Below are 12,896 nucleotides of genomic sequence, written 5' to 3'. Positions count from 1 at the left end.
AAAGACCTGTCTGTGATGGGGAATTTCATGCGCCAACCTGACAGGGCCACAGGCTGCCTGTAAGTAAGCACCATTCTGGGTGTGCTGGAAGGACCTTCCTGGATGGTTAGTAATCGAATCTAGAACGAAGGAAGCAAAGTGCCTTCCTCAGTGGGGCTCCTATGTAGACCCGACAACCCGGGTGCTGATAAGTATCTCTTTGTACCTGTGAGCATCCATAGTTCCTGACCCCAAACCCATCCCATTAGGCAGGGAGTAAGAACTATCTAGTAATCTGTTAGCCTAGATAGCTTCCCCCTTGCAAGAGATAAAAACCTAATCTACCTTTCTGTGTTAATGCTAGCCACAAATAACTTTTCTGTGCAGCTTTGTCTGTTAGGTTAGAAGGTCCTCTTCAGGTCTGAGGATGCTTCAGAGGCCAAGATGAATGGAGGTGGGGAGAACCCCATACACTCTATGGGCACTAGTTCATTTCCTTTTTGTCCAACCACATTTCCACACAGCTGTCCACACTTCAGTCATGACTATGTAATGAATTCTCAGGACAGGACCCAGAAGGCTTCCACAAGGCCCAGTGCTGAGGCTCCTGGGGAGTGGTACACCAAAAGGTGGCTGGGAACTCTGTCCCTGCTTCCTACACCACAGCCTCTCCATCTGTTCACCAGCGTAGATTCTAACAGCCTCTGATAGTTTCTAATGCCGTGAAAATTACTTATAAACCACTCAGATTACTAGAGCCTCGGGGAGGGGTTGCAGGGATCCCAGTTTATAACTGGTACAGCAGACCCGAATGTAAAACAGAAGCCTGGACTTGTAATTGGCATCTGAAGTGGGGAGGTAGTCTAGAGACTGAGCCCTCAACCCAGGAGACCTGATACCGTCTCCAAGTAGATGGGAGGACACCCACCTGGAAACTGATGCAAAACTCACTTGTTTTCTGGCTGGCAGGCACTCCCACCACCCTCCAAGGACACATCTTTTGCATTTATCCTGGTATCTAAGTAGAGGAAGAAACAGTGCCTTTTCTAATAGGGAGACAATGCTCTCTGCCTGTCTTTAGGTTGGGAGAACAGTGCACAAGCAGGCTGCACCACCAGCTCTGCTGCACTGCTAACGACAACAACATCCCAGTGCAAAACCTGAATCTCTCAGCCTCTGGGATGGTGTGAGTCCATTTCTTCCAATAAATTGCAACATATGTACAATAAATCATATAGCTACAGAAATGTATATAGCTTACTGCACAGAATAATACATACATTTCTTTTTATACACATACATATATTTGCATATGTACATATCTATCACCTATACATCAGCTAATTTTTCAGGCAAACTTGGACTGATGATCAGAAGGTAAAAAACCAAGTTTTCACCCTCTGAGCATTTACTGCAAAGAGAAAAATGGACTCGTACTGAGAGCAGAAGGAGTTACATCTAGAGAAGTCACTAGGGTAAGCTGCTCTGCCAACTACACACAGAAGCGCACTGTTAAAGACACTGTTAAAGGCCCAGTACTCAGGAGGCAGAGGCAAGCAGATCTCTGATCTTCACAGTGAGTCCCAGGACAGCTAGAGCTAAATAGTGAGATCCTGTCTCAAAAAGAAAGACAAAGAGAGAAGAAAAAAAAGGAAACACACATACATACACTGCAATATCATACAGCACTATATATGTGACTACTGCCAGGCAAAAGCCCAGAAACTTTCTTTCTGTGTAAAAGGTTCAGACAGAACCAGACTGAAGATATGCTTTGGCTTCAAAGGCCACAATTTCTATCCCAACTCTCTACCCATAGCTAGATGAGATGAAGATGGATGGTCCAACTGCATTGTGGCTTTGGGTTTTTATTGTTTTTCTTGAGATGGGGTCTTACCATATAATCCTGGCTGGCCTAAAACTTACTACGTAGACCAGGCTGACCTCGAATTAAAGAGATCTGCCTGGCTCTGCCTCCCAAGTGCACCACCAGGTCTGATACAATGGTGTTTTAATAAAACTTTATGGACAACAAAATATTAAAATTTTATTTTTCAACCTACTCTGAAAAATAATCCTGGCCAGAAGACCACACAAGACTATGCATCTGATTAGCTGAGCCTCAAGAAGGAAAAATACATTTTTTTAATTAGAGAGAAGACTGAAAAACTTCCATAATAGTACCTGAGTAGTTGACCATTTTTGCTAGATTATTTGGAGAATAATCCAAATATAATCTGCTTCTGCGGATCATCTCAGAAGACAGGCCTGCTGCAGAAAAAGTGTTGACCAAGTTCTGTGCTCGATCAGACATCAGCATGGACCTCCCCCCAGGAGAAGCAGAACAAATCCCCTTCAAATGCAAACACCTCTATTTCCTATAGTGGGAGCTATATGCTCACAACAAAGGCAAAACGGTGAGTCTGGACTTGGTCCCGTTTCAAAACCCACTGCGGGAGACAGAAAGACATGGACAGAAGTGGTTACCCAACTCTGTTTCCCTGATGATACGATCATGCTCACAGGAAGGAGGTGACAGCACTCACTCTTCTTACGTGAGTACTGATGTGGGATCATTTTGGCGACAGGCTTTTAAAAAGAGTGGGTACCTTTGTGCCTGATATTTGACCAGTTTTTATAACTTCGCTCTTAAATACATTTCCTAGTCTGGGGAGATGGTTCAGTGGCTAAAGCACTTGCTGCAGAGTCATGAGGACAGGGGCCTGGATCCCCAGGACCCACGGAGTGCCAGATGGATCTCTGCCAGGCCAGACACATGTCTGAAACAGAACAAACTAAAGAAGGCAGATAAGAAGACTGTGCTCATTGGAGAGAAATATCAACATTCAAAAAGTCAGGATGAGCCAGGGGTGGTGGTGCACACATTTAAACCCAGTACCTGAGAGGCAGAGGAAGGCAGATCTCTCAATTCAAGTGCAATCTGGCCTGCAGAGTGAGTTCCTGGACAGCCAGGGCTACATAGAAACCCTGTGTCCCCCAAACAAACAAATATTTCTAAAAATTCAGTAAGAGGACTGGGGCTCATGAGCAGAGTCAGCAGTGCCTGTCCACCATGCACTGAACCCTGGGTCTGACCCCAAGCACCACAAAAACCTAGATACTGTGATGCATGCCTACAACCTCAGCACTCAGGAGGTGGAGATGCTATGGTGCGCTCTCTCTCTCTCTCTCTCTCTCTCTCTCTCTCTCTTTCTCTCTCTCTCTCTCTCTTTCTCTCTCTCTCTCTCCCCCCCTCTCTCCCCCCCCTCTCTCTCCCCCTCTCTCCCCTCTCCCTCCTCTCTCTCTCTCTCTCCTCTCTCTCTCTCTCTCTCTCTCTCTCTCTCTCTCTCTCTCTCCTCTCTCCTCTCTCTCTCTCTCTCTCTCTCTCTCTCTCTCTCTTCCCCCCCTCTCTCCCCCCCTCCCCTCCCCCCTCTCTCCTCTCTCTCTCCTCTCCCCCCTCTCTCTCCCCCCTCTCCCCCCTCCCCCCCCCTCTTGGCTACTGCTCCAGTACCACGTGAGCTGTCTTGCTCCACTACGATGATAACGAACTACACTTCTGAAGCTGCGAGCAAGCCCCCACTTTAATGCTTTCTTTTCTAAGAGTTGCCTTGGTCACGGTGTCTCCTTACAGCAATGGGACAATGAGTAAGACTGATGTGAAGTTCAAATTCCAAGATCACCCCTTACTACAAAATTAACTGGGGGCCAGTAGGGCTACTTGAAACCCTGTTCAAACAAAAACAGCAGAACAAGGGCAAGGATTTAGTTCAGTGGTACACCAAAAGGCCTCCTGCACTACAAAACAAGAGCAGACAATAACTCAGTATGCAGCCTAAACTGTTATTACTGTGTTACTGTAAACTTAATAGATCTTAACATCAAATGACTAAAGATGTCAACACTAAGTGCTTAACAGAAATATTAACTTGAAAAATGACTTAATATTGGCAGGATACTTTGGTACTGAATCCTACCAGGCACGTGTTTTTAAAAAATAATCTACACAGAGTGAGTGTTCAAAACACCAAGTACGGTGCACACACCTGTAAATCCTTGCACTTAGGAGGTAAAGGGAAGGGAGCAAAGAGTCCAAAGTCATCCTTGCTCAGACAGGGTGCTCAGGACAGAATGAGCTGCACAGGACTCTATCCCCAAACACAAAACAAAGCCCTCCAAAAGGAACAAGAAAGCTATGGGAAGGGAAAAAACATTCATGGTTTCCTAACAATGAAAAAGTCTTCCACGTTTTTAGGGAAACAGATGCGGGAGGTCCTTCTGTATATGTGCTGCTTGTATTGGTTGATGAATACAGCTGTTTCAGCCAATGGCTTAGCAGAGTAAAGCTACCTGGAAAGTCCAAACAAAGATGCAGAGAGAGCATAGGCGGAGCTGAGGAGATGCCATTTAGTACCCGAAAGAGTAGCATGCGGCACCGGTAAGCTGCAACTCCGTGGCAATAGACAGATTAACAGAAATGCGTTAACTTAATAGTTAGAGCTACCCAGTAAGAAGCCTAAGACATTGGCCAAATAACTGTGACTGATATTAAGCCTCTGAGTGCTTATTTCATAAACGGCTCCAGGAACTAACGGGCGGTGACCCAGGGGTGGAGAGAAACGGTCCAGTGGGAGCAGGCAAGACAGAGAAAAGTCTTCTGTCTACAACAAACTAATCTTGTATTCTGAGTAGAGGAAGGAAAAAAAAAATAAGCAAAACAACATTAAAAAAAAGTTTTACTTCTGCAAAGTAAGTCTACAAAGCCATAGACCAAAACTTTTAAATAATGAGTCAGTAGACTAATCTCTTCAGAATATTGTTCTAATGAAAAACTCTGGGAAGAATGGGATGCAGATGTTCTATGCCCAGCTGCTCTGGTGTTTGTCTGAGACAGAATTTAAACACCTCGCTCCCCCTGCTCAGTCTCCAGTCTCCAGAATGCTGGATCAATTAGCCTGGGCCACCTCCCTGTCTCTGAATTTTCAGGTATCTGAATCAACATCCCACGGTTTTTCTTGCTTGTCCTCAGTAGCACAAAATGGAAATTCACTTGAAGCAGGCTTAACATCTAAATGCGGGAAAGTGAAAACCCACGTCCAGAGTGTTCTTACTTCCCACGGACTGTTAGCCAATGCGATGTGGCGATGAGACAAAACAGGACTGTACTCGGGAGACTTCACTGTCCACCACACCCACATAAACTGTCCTTAAACCTGACCTCTCAGCTGCTCTTCCTGGTGAGCAACGAGGAAGAACACTCCAGAAACCTGTTATCTGATCTACCGCAGCCCAGAGAAAGATCCACTCTCCTACACTGGCAAACACACTCTAATACGCAGTTCTCTACTTAAAAACAGCTGAGGGAAGATGCCTAGGCTAGGCCAACTTTGCCCAGGTTAGGCAACAACAGGCGGTGAAGCCTGACAGACATTCTGAGAGCAGTGTTGCAACCCCAGACAGCTCAGTGTTAGCGATTTCATAGAACTCTGGAGACTATAGAAAGTAGGAAGAGACCTAGAATTCTTTCTGCCCCTCCAAGACATGGGGCTGATGGCTGAAGCACGCCGGCTGATCCACATGCACTTAACCAGTTTTCCAACAAAACACTTAAGGGGTTAAAAAGAAAATAAAAGAGAGAATTCTTCCCTCAACCTAAGTAATACAGCGAACCAACTTTCTTCATCCATGAAGGACGCTCACACACACGTAGGGCTATTTGGCACAACTTCTCAGTGATAAGAAAGACAGGTTTAGGATCACAAATGCCATCAGAGCTTTTCATTTTCCTGAGCTGACAGCCAGAGTTTGGGTCTCTTCTGAGACGGATTGGTTAACCTTATTGTCACTACATCTAAAAACCATTCTGCCCAGGAGGGTACATCGCGAGTCAGGCTATTTAGTCAATAAAGTGGGAATTAATGAGGACTATTAAAAAGAACTGATAAAAAGCTACAGGTCAAATGAACCTGCTACACCTACTGTACATGCTACATGAAGGAATTATTTCAGTGTACTACAAGACTTTCTAGTAAGCCACTACCGCATAAATGAATGGGAATGAGCAGCTGGGACTAGAGAGCCCGACACAAGGTACACCCGAGGCACACTTCAGCCACTAACACAATCTTCGTTACAATCAGATGTCGGGGCAGGACAACGTCCATCAACTCCTACAAACACTTCCCATGGTTGAGCATCTGAAGAAATATTATTGGAACAATTGTCTGTGCATGGTATTGATGTGTGTACACATCTGTGTGTGTGGGAGGGTACACATGCATGTGTGTGTGGGAGGGTACGCATGCATGTGTGTGTGGACCCAGACATCACTGTCAGCTGTCTTCTCCAGTTACTCTCTCTGTGGTCTCTCGTTGAAACTGGATACTCTTTAGGCTAGATGGACCAACCAGGGAGTCCCAGAGATCCCTTGGCAAGCACTTTGAAGAGTGAGATATCTCCCCAAACTCCAATAGAACTGTTCTTATCTCATATCCTAACCCTCACAATAACTCTTTAACATTGCAAGAGCAGCCCTGAGGCCCTAGACACCCAAAATCCTTTCTTAAGAAACACTGCCATTCCCATTAACAGTCTAAATGCAGAGGGTCCTGAACACACTTATCTTTGTAAAGATTCAGTGACACACCCTATCACGCTCTTTTATGGCCTCACAAAAGTGTTACCCACACCAGGGAGGTCAGAAGCACTAGTGTGCCTTTGAACAAGCAAATTCCTGTGCTCCTACAGACCTGCAGGATCAGACTCCTCGGAGCAGGCATTAAAATCCTCCAGGTTTAACAAGCTTCTGGACTGAGTCTCTCTGAGGCTTAGAGCTGAGAGTTTCAGGGTAACAGCACACCAACCCACACAGAGGAAAAGTTAAGAGGGGGAAAAAAATAAAAATGAAAACCAAGGCGGATCCAAGACAAAATAAAAACCCAAAGTACAAGCCATATGGCAGGAATGTTCATTCTTCTTTGAAGCACGATGGAAATGAGGCTGCCTGTCCCTGGGCCAGGTCTGCCAGGTGGAAGAGGGGAAGCAGGCAGGGAAGCTGGAGTGCACTGAGGAAAAGAAAAAGAACTCCTTGGCAGCGGTTAAAACAGATTCCTCAAGCCTAAGCTGCCCACGTGTTTTCCCACAGATCTTCCAGGTCTTCTCCTTCTACAAAGCAGAATTCTGTTAAAAAATCTAACGGCCACTTGAAAAACTGAAACGGTGATTAGCTTTCTAGAACCCAGAACATAAACAAAACCAGTGCAGAGTCCTACAAAGAAGCATGTTTAAAAACCTTAATCCTACCCTATACAATTAGGGGAAAGACGGGCAGACAGATATTACCAAGAAAAAAGTACAAAGGGGCAGCAAGGTGGTTCCGCAGGTATGTGTGCTTGCTGACAAGCCTGACACCCAGAGCTCAAGTCCCAGAAAGAAAGCCAGCTCCTACAAGTTGTCCCTTTACCCCCACACATGAGCCACACCATGGGTATTCACCCCCACCCCCTACATACGAAAAGAAACAAAGAAAAATAAAAATAAAAACTATGTTTTTATTAATAGTAGGAACAAAGTAGGGTATGACATTTCAGTTTACACACTGTTGAGGTTTTGATTTGTTTTTAAGAAAGAAAACAAGGAAGAAAGGGAGGCACAAATCGACACCCCATGTGGCGGGGGTTGTCACTTCCTGCAACTAAGTCACACTACACTTGATATGGATTTGCAGATTCTTAAGCTCCGGTTTCAGGATTCCCCTACACAGACGCTTCCTTTACACTTGAGGTCAAACGGAAAACTGAAACACACCAAGGTTGCCAGGCATAGGCACCCAAACCACTTCTGAGAAGGGCTCGACCTGCCCGAACAGAAAGGCAGGTCAGCAGCCATTGGCACAGCACAGAAAGAAGCCACGGAGGAAAAGAGAAATGTATCAGCTAAAACAATTTTACAAGCTCCTATTTTTTATTGTCAATGCCCTTCGAAACTCATTCCGAGACCACTAATTGCAGGTGCCATTAGTCAGCACAGCTGATCCCACAGCACTATCTGAACAAGCCTGGTGGAGATGTGATGAAAACCACCAGGAACTCATTGCTAAGTACGGATGCTCCTGCATCAATCTAACTAGCACACAAGATGCTCAACTGGGTACCAATGGGGCAAGGGGAGACAAAACAGCATGACACGGAGAGTTTGTGGGGATCACTCGGGTTTACATAATCCCCCCTCTCTGTAGCTTTTCATCTCCACAACCATGCAGAGACACTGAAAGTCACTGACTGGAGGAATTTTTATCTTGCCCTTTTTTGTTATTTCTTCCTATGAAGAATGGTTGTTTCTAATAGAGAACACGTTTTAAGAATCTGTGAAACAGCCCTAATCACTCGCATCAAGCTAAAAACAAAACCTAGAACACTGCCGGAGAAATCAGACTAGCATCCTCCAGAAACAGAAGTAAAGTAGCTTAAGGAAGGCTAACTTACCCATTCCGCCACTTTCCCATTTAGTGGCAACCGGAAAGTTATTAACTGTATTTTCTGCATTAAATGGAGATCTCTCTGTACTCCCTAAGGCACTGTGTGAGTAACAATGTCTCCAAAGTCTTGGGAAATCTAAGAGTCTACCCTGGTCCTGAATGAATCTCACAGGCCCGAAATCTACCATTATCATCCAATTCTACTTAATATCTCACGAAATTCTTATTTTAATACGTAGAATGTGAGTAGTAATAGGTCCCTGGGAGGAGTTGTGAAAAATATGTGCGTGAAAATACCGGGTAACTGAGATAGTAAAGACACAAAGTACTGACTTTGTATCCATGTATTTCTGCCTAAAAAGAAGCAAGGCAAAAGTTCTATCAGTTCTGTATTATAGGAAGTGATTGTAAGTTGAGGCTGATGACTTCCACCAAGTTCCAGCTGGACACATCAATCTGAAACAGTCCAGCTGTCAGTCGTTATTTAGGTATAATGGCACGGACCATCATGCGCACTACAGCTATGAACACAGCAGGAAAAAAAAATGAGATAATACAAACAGCGCTCATCAAAGACATAAAACACCAACGAGCTACCTTGCAAAGGGAGAAAGTGGCTTTGCAAGTGGCTCCAGCTGGGCAGAGCCTTTAAACTTTACAAAGGAGTCAAGCTGGCCCTGCACGGAGTTCAAGTCCAGCATTGCAAGTCCCATCCCATCCCGTTCTCCGGGAACGCTCAGCCTAAGGGATTCCGGCCGCCAGGGGCACACCCGGCTTCCAGGTGCACGCAGCTCGAGCCCAGGGACGACAGCGACCCGGAGCCAGGTGCAGACGCCGCTGGCCGTGCGGGCCGCGATGCTCGCACGGCCCTGACCCGCGGCAGCAGCAGCAACCCGGACCCGCGTCGGGATGCCAGGCAGCCAGCTTGGGGCTCCTCTCCTGCCTCCGCGCCCAAGCCCGCCTCCTGCCCGAGCCTCACCCGCCAGCGGCCGCGCCGCCGCCAGTCCTGCCGGAGGCCGACCGGAGCCTCCTCCTCCTCCTCCTCCGCCGCCGCCGCCTCCCGCTCGCGCCTCGGCTCCCTCCGGCTCGTCCCGCCGGGCCTCGAGCTCGCCCGCGCTAGGAGGAAGCCAGCTCGCCCCAGGCCTCCTCCCACGCTGCCCGCCGCCGCCAATGGGCCCCGCCGCCGCGCAGCCGCGCACGCCCTCTGGCTGTGGAGGACCGACCGAGCCGGCGCCGCCACCCTCCCCGGTCGCCTCTGCGACTCTAGCCCGGCGTTGCTCAATCTGCACTTGCCACGTGGGAGCTGCCTGCCGCGTCCTCAGCCAGGGGCTGAGTGACTCCCTGGGAGGAGGGAAAATGTGTCAGCGCCTCCGCCCTTAAGTCACTCGTACAGAATCCCAACCTTTGAAATGACCGGCCCCCTTCTAGACTTGCATCAGACTAGAACCATACGGAATCTTCACGCCTGCTAGAAACTAGGTAACTGAGAAATCCTATAGGCAGGAGCATCATAGCGAATTCTGCAGCCCTGACTGGTCTATCCAAGAAAAAGAGTATTGTTTGCAAGCCACTTTCTTTTTTCAAATTATTAGCGATATGACAAATGTTTTTCCTTTTTTGTTAGGAATTTTATGTTTTTGTAAGATTGTATGGGTCACTGGGAAATTAACACAAATTTTAGTATGCACAATCTGAGGGTAAAAATATTATATCATGCTTCAAATCCATATCTGAATAATTAGCAACTATTAACTATTATTTCTTGGGAAAATTTCATGGTTGGATAATTTATGGTAGCAAAAATTAAACTGCAATGAAGTAGTAGGGTTAGACTATGGCAATTATGTTAACATATTTCAGCTTTCCTTCAAAAATATGACACAGGGCTGGAGAGATGGCTCAGTGGTTAAGAGCATTGCCTGCTCTTCCAAAGGTCCTGAGTTCAATTCCCGGCAACCACATGGTGGCTCACAACCATCTGTAATGAGGTCTGGCGCCCTCTTCTGGCCTGCAGACATAATACACAAACAGAATATTGTATACATAATAAATAAATAAATATTTTTTAAAAATATGAAACATGCAACCTAAAACAGAGTTTTGGATTCTGATGCATATGACCCAGGAAAGGGAAAGAAACGGAAAAGAGCTGAGCACCTTCTAACTGCCCAATATCTTTCTAGTTCTTTGAGTCATTGTTCTATTGCTGTGAAGAGACACCATGAGCAAGGCAACTCTTGAAAGCATTCAACTGTGGACTTTCTTACAGTCCACTATCATCGCAGAGGGAAGCAGACAGGCATGGAGCTGGGGTAGTAGCAGAGAACTTTATGTCCTGATCTTCAGGCACCAGGTGGAGAATAACAGACATTACTGGACCTGGCAAGGGCTTTTGAAACCTCAAAGCCCACCCCTGGTGACACACCTTCTCGAGCAAAGCCACACCTCCTAAGTCTTCCCAAACAGTTCCACTAACTGGTGACTAAGCTTTCAAATATGTGAGCCCGTGGGGGAGGGGTTGCATTCTCATTCAAACCACCACTTTCTTAAGGTTCATGTTCTCATGCTTAGGCAAAGTAGAAATCTGTATGTTACTTTAATGAATCAATGAACCAAGATTTAAAAATTAGTTCTAAACCACTCGCTCCAAAAGTAAGTTGTGCGCTTCCATTTGATTCCGCTCAGCCACAAATAAGAAAACAGTTAGCTTTTACCTTATCACAAAACTGTGGCCATGTTTATACGCCATCCCTCTAGTTCCTGTATCCCACCGAAAGAATTTAGGGAGCCTCTTGAGTAGGAATTTCCTGTTTGGGAATGAGCTTTTTCCTCTATAACTGAACAGACCAGTAAGGAAGCTGTAGTTGCCACGTTCTTACAACCCCACTCCTGGAGCAGTGCTTGTTCCTAAAGTCTGTTTGATCTCCTATTCCCAACGCACAATAAGATGTAGCTCAAAGTCCTTCTGGTCAGCAATAACTTTAAGAATACTGAGTCACAACCAACATGGTTTTGTTTTGATTTGTTGAATGAAATAGAGCGCAGCCATTCCCAAACACGTGCAGCTTGCACTCTGTGAGAATCTGTGTGTTTGGATATGTCTTGTGTTATAATGTAGACTATTTATTTCTTACTTAGAACAGGTTGTGAGTTTTTGTTTTTAAGTCAATAAATCACTCCTTTAGAATGGTTCTGACTTAGCCTGTTTTGTGGAAAGGTCAGACTAACTTCCTGTGTTTTATTTGTCAGGGTTAGGGAGGCAGGGGAAGTATTCAGGTTTAATGAGCACCAGTTAAGGAAAATGCCAGACACTTTACAGCTCTGGGAGGTACTGACCAACCTGGTGTTACTGTGTGTTATGACGGGTGATGATCACTTACGTTCTAGAGCTAATGTTGCGTGTCTACTTACTACGTGCCAGCACAGGTCTAAGATCTTGGCATCTGCCCATTCATTTAATCCTATAAATACAGAGAAGGAAAAGAAAGAGCAGAAGAAAACTATGCCAGAGTTGAATTGCTAGGACCTCACAGGACCAAGCTGCAACCCGTGCGAGTAAGTGCCTAGCCCCTCCCATTTTCTTGCCAAGGACAAATATTTATGGATCAGGCATAGTGCCATATACCTTTAATCCCAGCACTTACTTGAGAGGCAAAGAGAGGGAGGTCTTTATGAGTTCAAGACCAGTATGGTTTACATAGTGAGCTCCAGGACAGCCAGGACTACATAGAGAGAGTCTGTCTCAAAAAACAAAACGAAGGAGGAGGAGGAAGGAGGAGGAGGAGAAGAAGAAGATTCATCTTCTATTAAATGGGTGTGGGTTTTGAGGTAAAACTACAATCTGTAATTATAAAGATTCCATCATATTATAAAATATAAAAACTATAAAAATCCTCAGGATCTTAGTTAACTGGAATAGTCCATTTGGAATCATTCTTCTGTATTTAGAATAGATTATATATATAAATGACCACCAAGGATTCCTGTCATCATGTAAAGCAACTCAGACCAGGATACTAAATGGTGAGAAACTACCACATGGGAGGGGGCGGTACGTACCTCCAAGCTGTGCTGATCACCCACGCTGGGGCAATGGTGTGGGTGTGTCATATTGCGCCTCCAACCTGCTATGGTTTAGGTTGGTGGCCCCAGAAAAAGTATTAAAGTCTCAGTCAGCAGTCTATGATACTGTTGGTTAATGTTGGGACCTACCTATAAGAAGTAAGCTCTCAGTGAGGATGTAAGGTTACTAAGGGTGGACTCTTGATTGAGACATTGGGAACCCAACCACTTCCTTCCTCTCATTTGCTCCCCCACCACTATGAAATGAGTATTCTCCTGCATGGAGTCGGAGTTTAGAATTCAATATAAGCATTTTTTTAAATATTTATTTATTTATTATGTATGCAATATTCTGTCTGTGTATATGCCTAAAGGCCAGAAG

General features: G+C 45.5%; 1 protein-coding gene across 1 annotated transcript in view; it reads right to left on the bottom strand.

Moving 5' to 3' along the window:
- The window catches only part of Fam3c (FAM3 metabolism regulating signaling molecule C), a 45,256-nt gene extending 35,687 nt beyond the window's left edge, over nt 1-9,569 (bottom strand). The window contains exon 1 of the mRNA XM_057784961.1: nt 9,432-9,569. The gene's annotated coding sequence lies outside the window, so the exon portion shown is untranslated. The remainder of the gene's footprint in view (nt 1-9,431) is intronic.
- Nucleotides 9,570-12,896: the final 3,327 nt, after the last annotated feature.

Source organism: Chionomys nivalis, chromosome 1, assembly GCF_950005125.1.
Source record: "Chionomys nivalis chromosome 1, mChiNiv1.1, whole genome shotgun sequence".
NCBI classification, from domain to species: domain Eukaryota; kingdom Metazoa; phylum Chordata; class Mammalia; order Rodentia; family Cricetidae; genus Chionomys; species Chionomys nivalis.
The sequence above is the reverse complement of the archived record's forward strand: the minus strand, read 5'-3'. Positions and strand labels throughout refer to the sequence as shown.